This window comes from Monodelphis domestica, chromosome 8 (assembly GCF_027887165.1).
Source record: "Monodelphis domestica isolate mMonDom1 chromosome 8, mMonDom1.pri, whole genome shotgun sequence".
Lineage (NCBI taxonomy): Eukaryota > Metazoa > Chordata > Mammalia > Didelphimorphia > Didelphidae > Monodelphis > Monodelphis domestica.
In genome coordinates this window covers 247,694,914-247,717,502 of record NC_077234.1, presented here as the reverse complement: position 1 = coordinate 247,717,502, position 22,589 = coordinate 247,694,914, and positions in this window count along the sequence as shown.

The following is a 22,589-nucleotide window of genomic DNA, read 5'->3' as shown; positions in this document are numbered from 1 at the left end:
AAGAAACACATATGATGTGGGTTGACACTCACAAGGTTAGAATTAAAGGTTGGAGTAAGACCTTTTGGGCCTCAACTGAAAGAAAGGAGGCAGGAGTTGCAATCATGATATCTGACAAAGCCAATGCAAAAATAGACTTGATCAAAAGGGATAGGGAAGGTAAATATATTCTGTTAAAAGGGAGTATAAAAAAAAAGGGGAGTATATACAATGAGGAAATATCACTAATCAACATGTATGCACCAAATGGTATAGCATCCAAATTTTTAATAGAGAAACTAGGAGAATTGAAGGAGGAAATAGACAGTAAAACCATATTAGTGGGAGACTTGAACCAACCACTATCAAATTTAGATAATCAAACCAAAAATTAAACAAGAAAGAGGTAAAAGAGGTGAATGAAATCTTAGAAAAATTAGAGTTAATAGACATATGGAGAAGGAATACACCTTCTTCTCAGCACCACATGGCACATTCACAAAAATAAATCATACACTAGGTCACAGAAACATGGCACTCAAATGCAGAAAAGCAGAAATAATAAATGCAGCCTTTTCAGATCACAAGGCAATAAAAATATTGATCGGTGGCTAACATTACAGCAAAGGAAAGTAATGAATGCTGGAGGGGATGTGGCAAAGTAGGGACATTAATTCATTGCTGGTGGAGTTGTGAATTGATCCAACCATTCTGGAGGGCAATTTGGAACTATGCCCAAAGGGCGACAAAAGAATATCTACCCTTTGACCCAGCCATAGCACTGCTGGGTCTGTACCCCAAAGAGATAATGGATACAAAGACTTGTACAAAAATATTCATAGCTGCGCTCTTTGTGGTGGCCCAAAACTGGAAAACGAGGGGATGCCCATCAATTGGGGAATGGCTGAACAAACTGTGGTATATGTTGGTGATGGAGTACTATTGTGCTAAAAGGAATAATAAAGTGGAGAAGTTCCATGGAGACTGGAACAACCTCCAGGAAGTGATGCAGAGCGAGAGGAGCAGAACCAGGAGAACATTGTACACAGAGACTAATACACTGTGGTATAATCGAACGTAATGGACTTCTCCATTAGTGGCGGTGTAATGTCCCTGAACAACTTGCAGGGATCCAGGAGAAAAAAACACCATTCATAAGCAAAGGATAAACTATGGGAGTGGAAACACCGAGAAAAAGCAACTGCCTGAATACAGAGGTTGAGGGGACATGACAGAGGATGGACTCTAAATGAACACTCTAATGCAAATACTATCAACAAAGCAATGGGTTCAAATCAAGAAAATATCTAATGCCCAGTGGACTTACGCGTCGGCTATGGGGGGTGGGGGGGAGGAAAAGAAAATGATCTATGTCTTTAACGAATAATGCTTGGAAATGATCAAATAAAATATATTTTAAAAAAAATATTGATTGGTAAGGTTACATGGGGAGCCAAATCAAAAATTAATTGGAAATTAAATAATATGATACTCCAAAATCAGTTAGTTAGAGAAGAAATCATACAAACAATTAATAATTACATTGAGGAAAATGACAATGGCGAGACATCCTTTCAAACCTTATGGGATGCAGCCAAGGTAGTACTTAGAGGAAAATTCATATCCCTGAGTGCATATATTAACAAATTAGGGAGGACAGAGATCAAGGAATTGGAAATGCAAATCAAAAAACTTGAGAACGAACAAATTAAAAACCCCCAGAAGAAAACCAAACTAGAGATCCTAAAAATTAAGGGAGAAATTAATAAAATCGAAAGTGACAGAACTATTGAGCTAATAAACAAGACTAGAAGCTGGTACTTTGAAAAAAACAGACAAAATAGACAAAGTACTGGTCAATCTAATTTGAAAAAGGAAAGAAGAAAGGCAAATTAACAGCATCAAGGATGAAAAGGGGGACCTCACCTCCAATGAAGAGGAAATTAAGGCAATCATTAAAAACTACATTGCCCAACTATATGGCAATAAATATACCATCCTAGGTGATATGAATGAATATTTACAAAAATATAAATTCCCTAGACTAACAGAAGAAGAAATAGGTTTCTTAAATAATCCCATATCAGAAAAAGAAATCCAACAGGCCATCAAAGAACTTCCTAAGAAAAAATCCCCATGGCCTGATGGATTCATCAGTGAATTCTATCAAAAATTCAAAGAACAGCTAACTCCAATACTATACAAACTATTTGACATAATAAGCAAAGAGAGAGTTCTACCAAACTCCTTTTATGACACAAACATGGTACTGATTCCAAAACCAGGCAGGTCAAAAACAGAGAAAGAAAACTATAGACCAATCTCCCTAATGAATATATATGCAAAAATCTTAGATAGTATACTAGCAAAAAGACTCCAGCAAGTGATCAGAAGGGTCATCCACCATGATCAAGTAGGATTTATACCAGGGATGCAGGGCTGGCTCAGTTTTAGGAAAACCATCCAAATAATTGACCACATCAACAAGCAAACCAACAAGAACCACATGATTATCTCAATAGATGCAGAAAAAGCCTGTGATAAAATACAACACCCATTCCTACTAAAAACACTAGAAAGCATAGGAATAGAAGGGTCATTCCTAAAAATAATAAACAGTATATATCTAAAACCATCAACTAATATCATCTGCAATGGGGATAAATTAAATCCATTCCCATTAAGATCAAGAGTGAAACAAGGATGCCCAATATCACCTCTATTATTTGACATTGTATTAGAAACACTAGCAGTAGCAATTAGAGAAGAAAAAGAAATTGAAGGCATTAAAATAGGCAAGGTAGAGACCAAGTTATCACTCTTTGCAGATGACATGATGATCTACTTAAAGAATCCTAGATAATCAACCAAAAAGCTAATCGAAATAATCAACAACTTTAGCAAAGTTGCAGGATACAAAATAAACCCACATAAGTCATCAGCATTTCTATATAATTCCAACACAGCTCAGCAGCAAGAACTAGAAAGAGAAATCCCATTCAAAATCACCTTAGACAAAATAAAATACCTAGGAATCTATTTCCCAAGACAAACACAGGAACTATATGAACACAACTACTAAACACTTTCCACACAACTAAAACTAGACTTGAACAATTGGAAGAACATTAACTGCTCATGGGTAGGACGAGCCAATATAATAAAAATGACTATCCTACCCAAACTCATCTATCTATTTAGTGCCATACCCACGGAACTTCCAAAATTTTTTTTTTACCGATTTAGAAAAAAGCATAACAAAGTTCATTTGGAAGAACAAAAGATCAAGGATATCCAGGAAAATAATGAAAAAATTACAAAGGAAGGGGCCTTGCTGTCCCAGATCTCAGACTATATTATAAAGCAGTGGTCACCAAAACAATCTGGTACTGGCTAAGAGACAGAAACGAGGATCAGTGGAATAGACTGGGGGTAAGTGACCTCAGCAAGACAGTATATGACAAACCCAAAGATCCCAGCTTTTGGGACAAAAATCCACTATTTCATAAAAACTGCTGGGAAAATTGGAGGACAGTGTGGGAAAGATTAGGTTTAGATAACCACCTCACACCCTACACCAAGATAAATTCAAAATGGGTGAATGACTTGAACATAAAGAAGGAAACTATAAGAAAATTAGGCGAACACAGAATAGAATCCATGTCAGACCTTTGGGAAGGGAAAGACTTCAAAACCAAGCAAGAATTAGAAAGAGTTACAAAATGCAAAATAAATAATCTGGAATACACCAAATTAAAAAGTTTTTGTACAAACAAGACCAATGTAACCAAAATCAGAAGGGTAGCAACAAATTGGGAAACAATCTTCATAAAAACCTTTGACAAAGGTTTAATTACTCAAATTTACAAAGAACTAAATAAATTGTACAAAAAATCAAGCCATTCTCCAATTAATAAATGGGCAAGGGACATGAACAGGCAGTTCTCAGCCAAAGAAATCAAAACTATTAATAAGCACATGAAAAAGTGCTCTACATCTCTTATAATCAGAGATATGCAAATCAAAACAACTCTGAGGTATCACCTCACACCTAGCAGATTGGCTAACATGACAACAATGGAAAGTAATGAATGCTGGAGAGGATGTGGCAAAGTGGGGACACTAATTCATTGCTGGTGGAGTTGTGAATTGATCCAGGCATTCTGGAGGGCAATTTGGAACTATGCCCAAAGGGCGACAAAAGAATATCTACCCTTTGATCCAGCCATAGCACTGCTGGGTTTGTACCCCAAAGAGATAATGAGGAAAAAGACTTGTACAAGAATATTCATAGCTGCACTCTTTGTGGTGGCCAAAAATTGGAAAACGAGGGGATGCCCTTCAATTGGGGAATGACTGAACAAATTGTGGTGTATGTTGGTGATGGAATACTATTGTGCTAAAAGGAATAATAAAGTAGAGAAATTCCATGGAGACTGGAACAACTTCCAGGAAGTGATGCAGAGCGAAAGGAGCAGAACCAGGAAAACATTGTACAGAGAGACTGATACATTGTGGTACAATCGAAGGTGATGGTCTTCTCCATTAATGGCAATGCAATGTCCCTGAACAATCTGCAGGGATCTAAAAAATACTATCCACAAGCAGAGGATAAACTGTGGGAGTAAAAACACAGATGAAAAGCAACTGCTTGACTACAGTGGTTGAGGGGATATGACTTAGGAGAGACTCTAAATGAACACTCTAATGCAAACACCAACAACAGGGAAATGGGTTCAAGTCAAGAACACCTGTGATAACCAGTGGAATCGTGCGTCTGCTATGGGAGAGGAAAAGGTGGGGGAGGGGGTGCGGGGATGAAAAGAAAATGACATTTGTTTCCAGTGAATAATGTTTGGAAATGACCAAATAAAATAATGTTTAAAATTTAAAAAAAATCAAATGAGAATGGTTGAAGATTAATTTGGAAAAGAAATGATGGAAATTATAGTTTGGTCAAAGAGGTAAAATATTGAAGAAAATAACTCCTTTTAAAATAGAAATGACTAAATGTTAAAAAAGGAACAAAATATCAATGAGGAAAATAAACTCTTAAAAATAGAATGTGGGGCATCTGGGTGGCTCAGTGGATTGAGAGCCAAACCTAGAGAGGAGATGTCCTTGGTTCAAATCTTGGCCTCAGGCACTTCCTAGTTCTGTGACCCTGGGCAAATCACTTGACCTCTATTGCCTAGCCCTTAACACTCTTCTGCCTTGGAACCAATACATAGTATTAATTCTATGACAAAAGGTAAGGGTTTAAAAAAATAGAATGGCTCAAAAGAAAGCTAAGGTTACTCCATGAAATATCTAGAAATAATCAAACAAAGTCAAAAGCCTGAAAAAACCAGAAATGTGAAATATAGGGGGAAACAACTGATCTGGGAAACTGATGGAGAGATAATTTAAGAGTTTTTTGTGTTTTATGAAAACCATGACCAACATCAAAAAAAAGCCTAGACATCATATTTCAAGAATTACAAAGGAAACTGCCAGGATATCTTAGAACAAGAGTGCAAAATAGAAACTAAAAGTATCCATTGTTTAACTCCTGAAAGAAATCCCAAAATGAAAATTCCCGGAAATATTTTAGTCAAAATCTAGAAATCCCAGGTAAAAGAGAAACTATTATAAACAACCAGAAGGAAAGAGTTCAAATACTGTGGAGCCATAGTTGGGGTCACACAGCATTTAGTGGCTATTTATATGAATTAATGGAGGCTTGGGATATGATATTCTGGAATTTTAAAAGATCCAGGATTATAGCAAAAAAATTACCTACACAGCAAAACTAAATATAATCCTACAGAGAAAAAAAATAAAAAATTAGTGAAATAGAGGATTTTCAAGTATTCCTGATGGAAAGATCAGAACTACATAAAAATTTAGCATTCAAACACAAGACTCAAAAGAAGCATTAAAAGATAAATATGAGTGAGAAATCATAGTGGACTAAATAATATTAATATTATTAATAATAATAATAATAATAAATATTAAAATTTTTAAATTTCTTCATGAATACATCCTATTTTGGGGAAAATAATCACTAGGGCAATCAGTTTATACAGAGGGTGTTCATTTGATTCTCTTAGGTTGAGATGATCTCAATCAAAGAATGAAAGCATGAGAAAGGGATGAACTGGGAAAGGGGATATAGGAGAGGAAGAATGAGGAAAATTATTTCACATAAATGGGGCATACAAGGGAGAGTTTGTTTATACAATGGAAGGGAGAATGGGAAAGAAGCAGACACCACTTGAACCCCACTGTTATCTGAACTAGTTCAAGAAGAGGTTTAAATTATTTATGGAAAGCAATTTGGAACTATGTCCAAAAAGGCTTTAAACTGTGCCTCCATCTTGGTCTAGCAATAATTCTACAGGGATATACCCCGAAGGGATCAAAGAAAAAAGAAAGAATCCATATGTATAAAAATATTCATCAATTCTTTTTGTGGTAGCAAAGAATTGGATGCTGGGGGGATGCCTATCAACTGGGAGATGGCTGAATAATATATAGTACATTCATATGATAGAATACATTTGTGCTACAAAAAATTATGAAGAATATGGTTCTTCTGGGCTGTAATACTTGAAGGGGAACAATGGGCTGAAAAGATAAGTTGTAGCTGGTTTGTGAAAGGCTTTAAATGCCAAACAGAATAATTTGTATTTGATCAAAGAGGAAATATGGATCCCCTTGAGGTTGTTAGCCAGAAAGTAACATAGTCAGGCCTATTACTGAAAATACTTAATTATTTTTATTGGTATGAAAATGACAAGCAAAGGGGAAAAGAATACCTAATTTAAAATTATTGAAAAGAAAGTAAATAAGTAAATTTTCACAGCTTGTTCTTTTTTACAATTTCATTATACATAGGTCAATTTCTTTAAAGTGATTATTAGTCATAATAGGATGTGATATAATAGTTCAATTAATCAAGTGTGTCATCTATAAACTGGAGCATCAGAAAACTTTACTATCTCTAGAGAATCACTGTCTGATATGGGGTTTGCCCCAAGTCACTAGAATGGTTCGCACCATTAATGAGTATTCTTCTCCCTGCTATATATTTAAAGACTCCAAACTTTTCTCTGGAACACAGCCCATTATTCTAACAATGGTAATTTTTTCAGTAATGTTGTATCTGGTGAGAAGTCATGAAATAGTAATCTTTGGGAAATTGAAGTTAGAAATAATCCAAAGGATATCAGCAAAGAATTTGTGGGCAGTGCAGGATAAAAAAAAATGTTATCAGGTAAAATGCCAGATATGTGAAGAAAATGTGAAGAAAACATATCATGTTTGATGGGTTCCCTAGAGTGTATTGATAGGAGGAAGTGGATCAAAGCTACACAAGATGAGCAATCAATTTACTGTAAGTTGTATTATTGAGTGGGAATGCCTCCACTGACAAGAATACAGACCTTTCTACATGTAAGAGTTCTTGCTTGGACAAATTATTTGTTTATAGGTACTGATTAGCAGAGGTGAACCTATTCACATGACTGTGCAGTACTAATGGGAGTACTTTTTTCTGCATTTGTAATGTCATCAATAGGTGTTTCCTGTAATTAAACTCCCTCTACCAATGTAGACTACTCCCTAAATGAAAATCTTGAGGAATTGCCTATGGCACCAGCAAACTAAGTGATTTGTACAGAGACACAAAGCAAATAAATATAAAAAACACAACTTGAACCCAGATCTTTCTAACTTAAGGTCTAGTACTCTAGCCATTCTGTGATATTGTCTCTCGCTGTAAACAAAATGAATACAATGCTCCCATCTGTCTCTAAGTTCCATGAAGAGAAACTACACATTTGAGGTATGTGCACTTTTTTCTTACTTTTTTGGAGGCTGTATAGCTAGTGCATTTATTGCTAAGTGCCAATTAATTATTACTCCCATCTTTCAGTCATCTTTTTCATTGTTATTGAAAATGTTTGAAAAAATTTATATATACTATAAAACTAAGTCACAATAAAAGATCATTAGCATTGTAAAAAGATGTCATTTGGGATAACTTCTAGAATCTGAAATTCCTAAAGGAATAGCTTTTAGTTTGGTAATTCTTTTATTCCTAGGCTGGGAAATGAGCAAATAATGAGGCAGAACAGGGAATTAGGAAGAAATGGAGATATAAGCAGTAAAGATCTGGTTCTATTAGATGATGAACTCCTTTAAGGATTTTTTCATCTTTAGTATTTACCTTTAATTTTTGTATTCCCAGTTCCTAGCCCAATGCTTTGTACATAAATGACACTTGTAATGTGTTTTCTTTCCTTAATTGACTTTAACTTTAATAAATGAAGTATGCAGTTTAGTCAAGATGTACAGTAGTTCAAAAACTTTAGGAGAGGAAATAGTTGTCTAGTTTAATATGGTATAAAATAAATTATAGTAGGGCTGGTAAATCTTTCTTTCCTGAGAATGTGACAGTACTGGAAGAATACTTGGCAGTCATTTTCTCCATCCTCCATTTCCCTCCCCTGGGTATACTAGAAAGCTGTCCTGGGTAATTTCAATGCTCTTGTCAAGTTGGCAAGATGTGCTGATGGGAAAATGGAAAGAAATTTTAACATTTTCTCCTAAAATTCCAGGTCAATGAGTAATGTTGATACTGGAAAGAAATATGTTGTCAAGAAATTGGGAAAAAATCTTTTTGAGATGGCAATGTTCTGGATATAGAAAGGATGCTCATCAATTGAGGAATGACTGAGCAATTTATAGTGTACAATTGTGATGAAATTCTACTGTGCTATAAGAAATGATTACTAAATGGTTTCAGAAAAAACTTGGAAGACTTATATGAACTGATCTAAAGTTAAATGTACATAGCCAGGAGATCATTGCACACACTAACAGCAATATTGTATGATGAATAACTGTGAATGATAAAGCTATACTCAGCAATACAGTGATAAAAGACAATTCCAAGGGACTTCTGATGAAAAGTGCTATTAGCCTCCTGAGAAAGAACTAATGGAATATTTTTAATTATTAATTATTATTATTTTTAGTTGGTCAGTTTAGAACATTATTCCTTGGTTACAAAAAATCATTCTCTATTCCTCCCTCCCCTCCCATAGCCAACGCACAATTCCACTGGGTATTACATGTGTCCTTGATCAGAATCCATTTCCAAATTGTTGGTATTTGCACTAGGGTGTTCATTTAATGTCTACATCCCCAACCACATGCCCTCTACCCATGTATTCAAGCAGTTGTTTTATCTTCTCTGTTTCTACTCCAACAGTTTTTCCTCTGAATGTGGATACTGTTTTTTTCTCCTATATCCCTCTGGGTTGTTCAGGATCACTGCATTGCCATTAAATGGAGAAGTCCATTACATTTGATTGTACCACAGTGTATCAGTCTCTGTGTACATTGTTCTCCTGGTTCTGCCCCTTTCACTCTGCAACCCTTCCTGGAGGTCATTCCAGTTCACATGGAATTCCTCCACTTTATTATTCCTTTGAGCACAATAGTATTCATAACCAGCATATACCACAATTTAATTAGCCATTCTCCAATTGAAGGGAATCCCCTCATTTTCCATTTTTTTTTTGCCACCACAAAGAGCACAGCTTGTATTCTTGTACATGTGTTTTTCCTCATTATCTCTTTGGGGTACAAACCCAGCAGTGCTATGGCTGGATCAAAGGGTAGACAGTCTTTTAGCACCCTTTGTGCATAGTTCCAAATTGCCCTCCAGAATGGTTGGATCAGTTCACAACTCCACCAGCAATGAATTAATGTCCCAACTTTGCCACAACCCCACCAGTATTCACTGCTTTCCTTGGCTGTCATGTTAGCCAATCTGCTAGGTGTCAGGCTCAGAGTTGTTTTGATTTGCATCTCTCTGATTATCAGAGATTTAGAGCACTTTTTCATGTGCTTATTAATAGTTTTGATTTCTTTGGCTGAAAATTGTCTATTCATGTCCCTTGCCCATTTATCAATTGGAGAATGGCTTGATTTTTTTGTACAATTGATTTAGCTCTTTATAAATTTGAGTAATTAGACCTTTGTCAGAGGTTTTTGTTATGAAGATTGTTTCCCAGTTTGTTATTTTCCTTCTGATTTTGGTTACATTGGTTTTGTTTGTACAAAAACTTTTTAATCTGATGTAGTCAAAATTATTTATTTTACTTTTCGTGACTCTATCTAACTCTAGCTTGGTTTTAAAAAATTTCCCTTCCCAAAGGTCTGACATGTATACTATTCAGTGTTCACCTAATTTACTTATAGTTACTTATACTTATATATAAAAACTGCTGGGAAAATTAGTAGACAGTGTGGGAGAGATTAGGTTTGGATCAACACCTCACACCCTATACCAAATCGTTCACCCATTCTGAGTTTATCTTGGTGTAGGGTGTGAGGTGTTGATCCAAACCTAATCTCTCCCACACTGTCTACTAATTTTCCCAGCAGTTTTTATCGAATAGTGGATTTTTGTCCCAAAAGCTGGGATCTTTGGGCTTGTCATAGACTGCCTTGCTGAGGACACTTACCCCAAATCTATTTCACTGATCCTCCTTTCTGTCTCTTAGCCAGTACCCAATTGTTTTGATGACCGCTGCTTTGTAATATAGTTTGAGATCTGGGACTGCAAGGCCCCCATCATTTGTATTTTTTTCATTATTTCCCTGGATATCCTGGATCTTTTGTTCTTCCAAATGAACTTTGTTATATTTTTTTCCAAGTTTTTTGGAAGTTCGATGGGTATGGCACTAAATAAGTAATTAAGTTTGGGTAGGATGGTCATTTTTATTATGTTAGCTCATCCTACCCATGAACAATTAATATTTTTCCATTTGTTCAGATCTACTTTTAGTTGTGTGGAAAGTGTTTTGTAGTTGTGTTCATGTAGTTCCTGTGTTTGTCTCGGCAGATAGATTCCTAACTATTTTATGTTGTCCAGGATGATTTTGAATGGAATTTCTCTTTCTAATTCCTGCTGCTGAGATGTGTTGGAGATAAATAGAAATGCTAATGACTTATGTGGGTTTCTTTTGTATCCTACAACTTTGCTAAAGTTGTTGATTATTTCCATTAGCTTTTTAGTTGATTATCTAGGATTCTTTAAGTAAACCATCACATCATTTGCAAAGAGTGATAGCTTAGTCTCTTCATTGCCAATTTTAATACCTTCAATTTCTTTTTCTTCTCTAATTGCTACTGCTAGTGTTTCTAGTACAATGTTAAATAATAGAGGTGATAATGGGCTTCTTGTTACACTCCTGATCTTATTGGGAAGGCTTCTAGTTTATTCCCATTGCAGATGATGTTTGCTTATGGTTTTAGATAAATACTGTTTATTATTTTTAGGAAAGACTCTTCTATTCCTATACTTTCTAGTGTTTTCAAAGGAATGAGTGTTGTATTTTTTCAAAGGTTTATTCTGTGTCTATTGAGACGATCGTGTGATTTTTGTTGGTTTGTTTGTTGATATGGTCAATTATACGGATGGTTTTCCTTATATTGAACCATTCCTGGAATTCCTGGTATAAATCCTACCTGATCATAGTGAATAACCCTACTGATCGCTTGATGTAGTATTTTTGCTATTATTCTTTTTAAGATTTTTGCATCTATGTTCATTAAGGAGATTGTTCTATAGTTTTCTTTCTCCATTTTTGATCTACCTGGCTTTGGAATCAGTACCATATTAATGTCATGAAAGGAATTTGGTAGAACTCCCTCTTTGCTTATTATGTCAAATAGTTTGTATAAAATTGGATTAGCTATTCTTTGACTGTTGGAAAGAATTCACTTGTGAATCCATCAGGCCCTGGGGATTTTTTCTTCGGGAGTTCTTTGATGGCCTGTTGGATTTCTTTTTCTGATATGGGATTATTTAAGAATACTATTTCTTAATAAATGCAGCCTTTTCAGATCACAAGGCAATAAAAATAATGATCAGTAATGGTACATGGAAAACCAAATCAAAAATTAATTGGAAATTAAACAATATAATAATCCAAAATCGTTTAGTTAGAGAAGAAATCAGAGAAACAATTAATAATTTCATCGAGGAGAATGACAATGGTGAGACATCCTTTCAAACCTACTAACTCAAGGATATAAATTTTCCCCTGAGTACTGCTTTGGCTGCATCCCATAGATTTTGAAAGGATGTCATATCATTATCATCACATCAATTTCAATGAAATTATTAATTGTTTCTATGATTTGTTCTCTAACTAACCAATTTTGGAGAATCATATTATTTAATTTCCAATTAATTTTTAATTTGGCTCTCCATGTACCCTTACTGATCATTATTTTTATTGCCTTATGATCTGAAAAGGTTGCATTTATTATATCTGCTTTTCTGTATTTGTATGCCATGTTTTTATGACCTAGTATATGGTCAATCTTTATGAATGTAACATGTGCTGCTGAAAAGAAGGTGTATTCCTTCTTGTCCTTATTTATTTTTCTCCATATATCTATTAACTCTAATTTCTTTAAGATTTTATTCACCTCTTTTACCACTTTCTTATTTATTTTTTATTTGATTTATCTAAGTTTGTAGTGGTAGGTTCAGGTCTCCCAGTAGTATAGTTTTACTATTTATTTCCTCCTTCAATTGTACTAGTTTTTCCATTAGAAATTTGGCTGCTATACCATTTGGTGCATACGTGTTGATTAGTGGTATTTCCTCATTGTCTATACTCCCTTTTATCAGGATGTATTTACCTTCCCTATCCCTTTTAATCAGGTCTCTTTTTATTTTGGCTTTGTCAGATATCATGATTACAACTCCTGCTTTCATTCTATCAGTTGAGGCCCAATAGGTCTTGCTCCATTCTTTAATTCTGACCTTGTGAGTATCTAAGCACCTCATGTGTGCTTCTTGTAGACAACATATAGTAGGATTTTTGATTCTAATCCAGTCTCCTATTTGCCTTTGTTTTATGGGTGAGTTCATCACATTCACGTTCAAAGTTATGATTGTTACTTGTGAATTCCCTAGCATTTTGATATCCTATCCTAGTTCTTTCCTTTCTTCTTTTGTTATATCCTTTTAAACCAGTGGTTTACTTTTAATCAATCCCCCTAATCCCCTCCCTTGATATGGTTCCCTTTCTGGTCCCTCCTTTTTTATTCCATTCTTGTTTTTTTTTAGGGTCTGTTAAATTCCCTCCCCCCTCTCCTTTCCGCCCTTTTTGTACTCCCTCCCCCCTACTCCCCTCAGTTTTCCCTTCTCACTTTTCCTGTAGAATAAGACAGAATCAAGATTCCAATGGATCTAGATCCTCTTCCCTCTCAGAACTGATTTTGCTGAGAGTAAGGTTTAAATATTTCCTATTAGCACTCTCTTCTTTTTCTTATGAGAGTATTATTCCCCTTCCCTTCCCATGTGTATCTTTGTATGAAAAAGATTATTCTATTTATTTTATTTCTTCAAGTATCTCTTGGTACCATCTTCGATTCCCCCAACCCTTTTTCTTTTTCTTTTTTTTTTGCGCATCATCTTATAGCCCCTAATGCCCCAATCTTTTCCTATGAATGATTCTTCTAATTACTATACTAATTAATACAATTTTTGAGAGTTACAAGTAACATTTCCCCATATATTAATATATATATATACATATATCTATATCTATATATATATATATATAGAGATATATAATTTGATCTAATTGTAGCCCTTAAAGAAGAGAGTTTGAATACAAAAAAAAATTTTCTCCTTTTCCTTCTTTTTCTCATTTAACTTTTCATGTTTCTCTTGATCTTTGTGTTAGGATGTCAAATTTTCCACTTAGTTCTGATCTTTTCTTTACAAATCCTTGGAAATCTTTTATTTTGTGGAATGCCCATACTTCCCCTGGAAGTTTTGATGGATAGGTGATTCTTGGTTGAAGACCCAGTTCTCTTGCCTTTCTGAATATCTTGTTCCAGGCAGTCCTTTAGTGTGAAAGCTGCCAGGTCTTGTGTGATCCTGATTGGTGCCCCTTTGTATCTGAATTGTCTCTTTTTAGCTTCTTGTAGGATTTTTTCCTTAGCTTGAAAGCTCTGGAATTTGGCAATTACATTCCTGGGAGTTGTTTTTTGGGGATTTAGTATAGAGGGTTTTCTATGAATTCTTTCAATGTCTATTTTCCCTCTTGTTCAAGAATATCAGGCAGCTTTCTTGGATGATTTCTTGTAGTATGATGGCAAGATTTTTGTTTATTTCTAGCTTTTAGAAAGACCAATGATTCTCAAATTGTCTCTCCTTCCTCTGTTTTATTGATATGTCACCTTGTCGGTGAGATATTTTATGTTTTCTTCTATTTTGTCAGTCTTTTGACTTTGCTTTATCAATTCTTGCTGTTTTGCAAGATCATTGGTTTCCAGTTGTTCAATTCTGGTCCTTAAGACCTGGTTTTCTGCTTTAACCTTTTAATTTTGATTTTGATATTTTTTTTTTATTTTCTTTTTGAACCATTTCCCACTTCTCTAGCCAGAAGGCTTCCATCTTTTTGATAAGCTCCAATTTAAATTCATCCAGAGCTTGTGGACAATTTCCATTTTTTTTAAAGAATGTTTTATTTTTGTTTGAAAGATGTGTTTCCTCTGTAGCCTGGGTTTTCCCTCCATAAAAAATTTCGTGGGTCACTGTTTTGCTTTTCTTGGAGAGAATTTGGGGCTCCCGTGCACAATTAGCCCTCAAAGTAGGCGGTTTATATTCCCTTTTTAGTCAGAAATCTGAATGAGGTGGGCAGGTTCTCTGTGTATGGAGTTAAGGAGCAAGGATTTTGTCTGAGGCAAGTTCTTGATTCACAGCAGCCATTCAGAGCTCTGTGCTACCATCCCAGGGGCACCCATGGTCTGTACTCCCCTGCCCACCAGGTTTTCCGGTGTAGCTGCTCTCAGCAGTAGGTGGTCTTAGTTTGGTGGTTTTAGTCTGCTTCTGAGGACCTAGAGGTGCCCCTTGCTCACTCTAGAGGTGCCCCTAACTCACTCGCTGATTCTGGCATGAGCTGGCTCTGAGTCTGGCTTCATAAATGGAATTGGGGAAGGTAGATCAGCTTGAGTTTGGGTGGGAGCTTTTTCACCCTCTTATAGTGTGGAAATGCCCAATGCTGGGCCCTACTGTAGGGTCCCTCCATTCTTATGAAAATGGTTTTAATGGTCTTTTGAGGTAGTCTATGTTGGTGGGTGCAGGGGAGAGGAAGCGTCCCACATCTAGACTGCCACCATGCTTACCCGAAAGTCCTAATGGAATCTTAATGCAGATCAAATCATACTTTTTAAACTTTACTTATTTTTCTTTGGAGGGAGAGAAGAGGGGATTTGTGTTTTCTTTTGAAACACTGGTAACATAGAAATATGTTTTGCATGACTGCACAAATATAATCTATATGTCTTCTTTGGGAGTGATTTTGGGTTTCAAAAATTATTTTTAAAATGTCAAAAATTGTTTTTACATGTAACTGAGAAAAAATAAAAATGTTCTTTAGAAAAGAAAGAAACTGAGGAGAGAAAAAGGGTCATGGGATAATATATCAGTTATTTTGATTGACTTTTCTCAAGTCAATGACTCAGAGCATTTTTCATACGCTTATATACATACATATACATACACTTGATTCCTTCCTCCAAAGACTGTCTTTTCATATCTTTTGACCATATATCAATTTGAAAATGACTTTTATTCTTATATATTTAACAAAGCTCCTATATATATTTTAGATATGCGAACTCTACCTGAGAAGCTACCTAAATTTGTTTTCCTGACTTGCTTCTTTTCTTTAATCTTGGCTAAATTAACTTTACACAATGACTCTTCAATTTAATGTATTCAAAATTATCCATTTTACATCTCCCTATGCCTTTTATCTCTTATTTATTAATAAATTGTTAGGTAATATGTTCTCTGTTCTTATAATTTGTTTATAACATTTCCTATTTTTCTTAGATCATATATCCATTTTGATCTTGTTCTCTATATAGTTTCTACCATACCACTTTCCAGTTTTCACAATAATTTTTATAAAATAGTGAATTCTTATTCCAAAAACTTTGAGCTATACTTTTGTAAAACACAAGATTATTATAATCTTTCACAACTGTTTGTTGCATGATTCCTCTGTTGTACTGATCTAATTTTCTATTTCAGACCCAGTACCCAGTTTTGATTACCAATGCTTTATACTATATTTCAAAATGTGATACTCCTATACCTCTTTCTTTACATTTTTAATTAATTCCTTTGATAGTCTCAACCTTTTGTTTTTCCAAATGAATTTTATTATTTTTTCTAGTTCAATAAAATAATTTTTGGTAGTTTAACTGGGATGATATTGGATAAATAGATTAATTTTGGTATATTCTACGTTATTATCAAATAGAATTTATTTATATAATATACATTTTATAATATTCTCTATCTCTTGCTTGGTCTTAAATTCTTTCCTTTCCCATAGATCTCACAGATATGCTGCTCTATGTTCACCTAATTTACTTATAATTTCCTTCTTTATATTTAAGTCATTTACCCATTCTGAATTTATCTTTCTATAGGGTGTGAGATATTGATTTAAACCTAATCTCTTCCATATTGTTTTCCAATTTTCCCAGCATTTTTGTCAAATAATGAGTTCTTGTCCCAAAAACTAGGATCTTTGGATTTATTGTACACTATATTACTGAGGACTTTTACACAGAATCTATTGTATTGGTCCTCCCTTCTATTTCTTAGCCAGTACCATATTGTTTTGATAATCACTGCTTTATAGTAACAGTTTAATATCTGGTACTGCAAGGCCACCTTCCTTCACATTTTATTTAATTAGTTCCCTTGATATTCTTGATCTTTTGTTCTTCCAAATGAACTTTGTTATAATTTTTTTTTCTAATTCACTAAAAAGGTTTCTTGGTAGTTTGATGGGTATGGTACTGAATAGACTTAAACATTATATAACTCCTTCCCACAACTAATAGACTTCTCTTGTCTCTCAAGTCTGCTTTTCAAAGATTTTATCCAATTCAAGTTTTTTCATAAAGAAATTTTCAGGTATTTTCATTAGTTCTCTATTCTATTAAAGATTCATTTTATTTTCTCCTCATATATTTTGTTTTATAATGAGATAATTAATGAATTGTTCCAATATTTTATTTCATCTTCTGATTATGAGAAATCAACAGTTTTCTTCAATATTTCTATTTCTTCAATGTTCTATTTCTAAACTACCTTTAGTCTTTGAAGTATATAAATGTATGTGGCAGGGTTGGGTTCTAGTTTTCATGGAGTCTGATAATTTTAAAAATAACTCTTCACTTTTTTTCGACTCAACATTTGTTGTTTTCTTCTATTTTACTTATATCTCCAGACTCAGGCTTCTTCCCATAATCTTTGATGGTATGGTCATAGCTTTTTTAGTCCTGTACCCTCTGTAGTCTGAATACTATTTCCTCTCCCATTCTGAATATAATAGAAATATTCTTATGCAACTTTGTAGGAATTCTGTCTTCAGTAGGAATCTCCAGGTTCTGTAGTGATCTCTTAGCAACTAGACTGAGGTTTTCACTTTGGGTCCCATCTCTTTCATTCTTCTGGTTGAGTTTCCTCCTTGAGTGTTGACTCTGTACCTACAATGACTTGCCAAGCCCCAGCTAGCTGGCATGGATTACATTGGTTACATTTTCTTTTTCTTTTTCTCTTTTTTCACTTTGTCCCAAGTTTTTTCACTTATGGATTTTTTAAAAGTTCTTTTTGTTCTGTTTTTATTCTCCTTGGGGTATCTATTATTTAGATAGTTTTTCTTCTTCTGCCTAAACGTATTCTTTTGAGGTAAAAACTTCAAAAATATAGGCAATATATTAAATATCCTCTCTTAAATACATATCTATAATTTAGTTATCAATATGATAAAGATGCATCAGCAAGATTCCCACATGAACAGTTCTCAATTTTGGCTGAAAAAAAAACTGTCAATCAGGGCATTTTGTTAAACAAATGTTTCCACATGTGTTCCTTAAATCCCCATTAGGTACCTCATGCAACAGGTATAAAGAACTATAGTGCCTTCAGCAATATGTCATCCTTCTGTTTCAGCAGAACATCATTATATAGTGTTTTTTCTTCCCCAAAGGCACACAAAAAAGTTACATAAGAATATACAAAACAGCACCTGCTTCTACTAGAATCCAATTTGCAATGAATCTGATTTTGACAGATGAAGTCTAAATGCATTTGTAATGTCTCCAGGAAGCATGAACCAACAGATGCGCCATTTGCCAACTCTTCTATCCTATGAAATCATTCCTTATATATTAGAATAAATGTTCATCTTTTGTAAATGATTGCTCATTAGGAATCTTCCTGGAAATTTAAATTGTAGTCATAAAAGTATTTATTAAGAGCCAAGATTTTCCAATTTTAAAGAGTAATGAGCAAGTGAAAATTTCTTAATATCCCCATGCTTTACCAAAAGAGTTTTTTCTCCTAGCTGAAGAAGTGGCAAAGGAACTGGCAATAAAGAAGCTTTAATTTTTGAATGCCTTTGTCTCTATAAATGCATACAAACTCATATCTCTATCTCTCCCTCTGCAAAATGGGAATATTGTGTTCTCCTACTCCTCTGAGGAGTGCTTTAAAGAAAATGATTATAATAATAGAGCATAGGAGATGATACTGTTTGTTTTCTTCTAATTTTACAAGACCCGTGATTTCATCAGAGTAAACAGCTTCAACTGAATTTCAGAAATGATAATACTGTACATACTACTTTCTGAATGCTAAATTGGATGTGCTATCCTTTCTAGATTCTTGAAACATTGAATGTAGATCTGTGTTTCTGAGTTAACATTGTACAAATAAATCTAAGGCTTACTGAATGGCAAAGAGAGCATAATTATCCCCTCTTGAAGTGACATGACCATTCCCATATGTAGCATACATCTGCTAAGAGTATCATACAGTTCCTTGTACATTTATCAAATCCAAAGTCATCTATCAACTTGCTTTCGTAACTGTCCATTTTCATTTCTTATTACCACCCACATGAACTCTACAATGCATTCCAATTCAGCCCATTTGCTATCTAACTGCCATTCAGAGCCAGCTAGAGGAAGAAGGGCTACTGTATTTGACTGACTGAGGTTCTGGTCTATCACTATGGAGTTTGTTGTCATTGTATTTTTTGCCTGCTCTCCTACAACTGAAGTATGTATTGTATGACTATATATCTGAGTTGTGCTGCTCTCCTGGGAAGATTATGGTTCCGCAACTTTGGCTTTCAGTCTGGAAGAATCAATTGTTGATTAGATTTCTAAAGAAGGCTCACTTCTTGATAACTCCACCCTCCACTAACTCCAACAGATTTAGTATTCTTCCTTATATGAACTGCCCTGACTGGCAAGGTTCTTGAACTCCAGAGCTTCCCAGAATCTTAGAAGAAGCACTTAGAACACAATGAACTCTTGAATTGCAATGGAATTTTCTTTCTTTTTTCCTTTTTTTATTTCAAAATTATTCTGGGTTTTTTTGATTATTTTTATTCCATTTTTAAAATTCCATTTTTATGATCCCAATTCTTTTCAAAATGTTTAATTGTTCTCCAATTTTATCCATTTTGAGATTATTCTTTTTTTTTTAATTTTAAACATTATTTTATTTGGTCATTTCCAAACATTATTCACTGGAAACAAAGATCATTTTCTTTTCCTCCCTGCCCCCTCCCCTCCCACCACCTTTCCCTCTCCCATAGCCGGCGCACGATTCCACTGGTTATCACATGTGTTCTTGACTGGAACCCATTTCCCTGTTGTTGGTATTTGCATTAGAGTGTTCATTTAGAGTCTCTCCTCAGTCATATCCCCTCAACCCCGGTAGTCAAGCAGTTGCTTTTCATCAGTGTTTTTACTCCCACGGTTTATCCTCTGCTTGTGGATAGTATTTTAGATTCCGGCAGATTGTTCAGGGACATTACACCGCCACTAATGGAGAAATCCATTACCTTCCATTGTACCACAGTGTATCAGTATTTGTGTACAATGTTTTCCTGGTTCTGCTCCTTTCGCTCTGCATCAATTCCTGGAGGTTGTTCCAGTCTCCATGGAATTTCTCCAGTTTATTATTCCTTTTAGCACAATAGTATTCCGTCACCAACATATACCACAATTTGTTCAGCCATTCCCCAATTGATGGGCATCCCCTCGTTTTCCAATTGTTGGCCACCACAAGGAGTGCAGCTATGAATATTCTTGTACAAGTCTTTTTCCTTATTATCTCTTTAGGGTACAAACTCAGCAGTGCGACAGCTGGATCAAAGGGCAGACAGTCTTTTATCACCCTTTGTGCATAGTTCCAAATTGCCCTCCAGAATGGCTGGATCAATTCACAACTCCACCAGCAATGAATTAGTGTCCCCACTTTGCCACATCCTCTCCAGCATTCATTACTTTCCATTGTTGTCATGTTAGCCAATCTGCTAGGTGTGAGGTGATACCTCAGAGTTGTTTTGATTTGCATATCTCTGATTATAAGAGATGTAGAGCACTTTTTCATGTGCTTATTAATAGTTTTGATTTCTTTGGCTGAGAACTGCCTGTTCATGTCCCTTGCCCATTTATCAATTGGAGAATGGCTTGATTTTTTGTACAATTTATTTAGTTCTTTGTAAATTTGAGTAATTAAACCTTTGGCAGAGGTTTTTATGAAGATTGTTTCCCAATTTGTTGCTACCCTTCTGATTTTGGTTACATTGGTTTTGTTTGTACAAAAACTTTTTAATTTGATGTATTCCAGATTATTTATTTTGCATTTTGTGGTTCTTTCTAATTCTTGCTTGGTTTTAAAGTCTTTCCCTTCCCAAAGGTCTGACATGTATGCTATTCTGTGTTCGCCTAATTTTCTTATAGTTTCCTTCTTTATGTTCAAGTCATTCACCCATTTTGAATTTATCTTGGTGTAGGGTGTGAGGTGTTGATCTAAATCTAATCTTTCCTCACTGTCCTCCAATTTTCCCAGCAGTTTTTATGAAATAGTGGATTTTTGTCCCAAAAGCTGGGATCTTTGGGTTTGTCATATACTGTCTTGCTGAGGTCGCTTGCCCCCAGTCTATTCCACTGATCCTCCTTTCTGTCTCTTAGCCAGTACCAGATTATTTTGGTGACCGCTGCTTTATAATATAGTCTCATATCTGGTACTGCAATGCCCCCTTCCTTTGTATTTTTTTTTCATTATTTCCCTGGATATCCTTGATCTTTTGTTCTTCCAAATGAACTTTGTTATGCTTTTTTCTAAATCAGTAAAAAAAAAATTTTTGGAAGTTCCATGGGTATGGCACTAAATAGATAGATGAGTTTGGGTAGGAAGGTCATTTTTATTATATTGGTTCATCCTACCCATGAGCAGTTAATGTTCTTCCAATTGTTCAAGTCTAGTTTTAGTTGTGTGGAATGTGTTTTGTAGTTGTGTTCATATAGTTCCCGTGTTTGTCTTGGGAGATAGATTCCTAAGTATTTTATTTTGTCTAAGGTAATTTTGAATGGGATTTCTCTTTCTAGTTCTTGCTGCTGAACTGTCTTGGAATTATATAGAAATACTGATGACTTATGTGGGTTTATTTTGTATCCTGCAACTTTGCTAAAGTTGTTGATTATTTCGATTAGCTTTTTGGTTGAATCTCTAGGATTCTTTAAGTAGACCATCATGTCATCTGCAAAGAGCAATAATTTGGTCTCCTCCTTGCCTATTTTAATTCCTTCAATTTCTTTTTCTTCTCTAATTGCTACTGCTAGTGTTTCTAATACAATGTCGAATAATAGAGGTGATAATGGGCATCCTTGTTTCACTCCTGATCTTAATGGGAATGGATTTGGTTTATCCCCATTGCAGATGATATTAGTTGATGGTTTTAGATATATACTGTTTATTATTTTTAGGAATGACCCTTCTATTCCTATGCTTTCTAGTGTTTTTAGTAGGAATGGGTGTTGTATTTTATCAAAGGCTTTTTCTGCATCTATTGAGATAATCATGTGGTTCTTGATGGTTTGCTTGTTGATGTGGTCAATTATGTGATTGGTTTTCCTAATATTGAACCAGCCCTGCATCCCTGGTATAAATCCTACTTGATCATTGTGGATGACCCTTCTGATCACTTGCTGGAGTCTTTTTGCTAGTATCCTATTTAAAATTTTTGCATCTATATTCATTAGGGAGATTGGTCTATAGTTTTCTTTCTCTGTTTTTGACATGCCTGGTTTTAGAATCAGTACCATGTTTGTGTCGTAAAAGGAGTTTAGTAGAACTCCCTCTTTGCTTATTATGTCAAATAGTTTGTATAGTATTGGAGTTAGCTGTTCTTTGAATGTTTGATAGAATTCACTGGTGAATCCATCAGGCCCTGGGAATTTTTTCTTAGGAAGTTCTGTGATGGCCTGTTGGATTTCTTTTTCTGATATGGGATTATTTAAGAAACCTATTTCTTCTTCTGTTAGTCTAGGCAATTTATATTTTTGTAAATATTCATCCATATCACCTAGGTTGGTATATTTATTGCCATATAGTTGGGCAAAGTAGTTTTTATTGATTGCCTTAATTTCCTCTTCATTGGAGGTGAGGTCCCCCTTTTCATCCTTGATGCTATTAATTT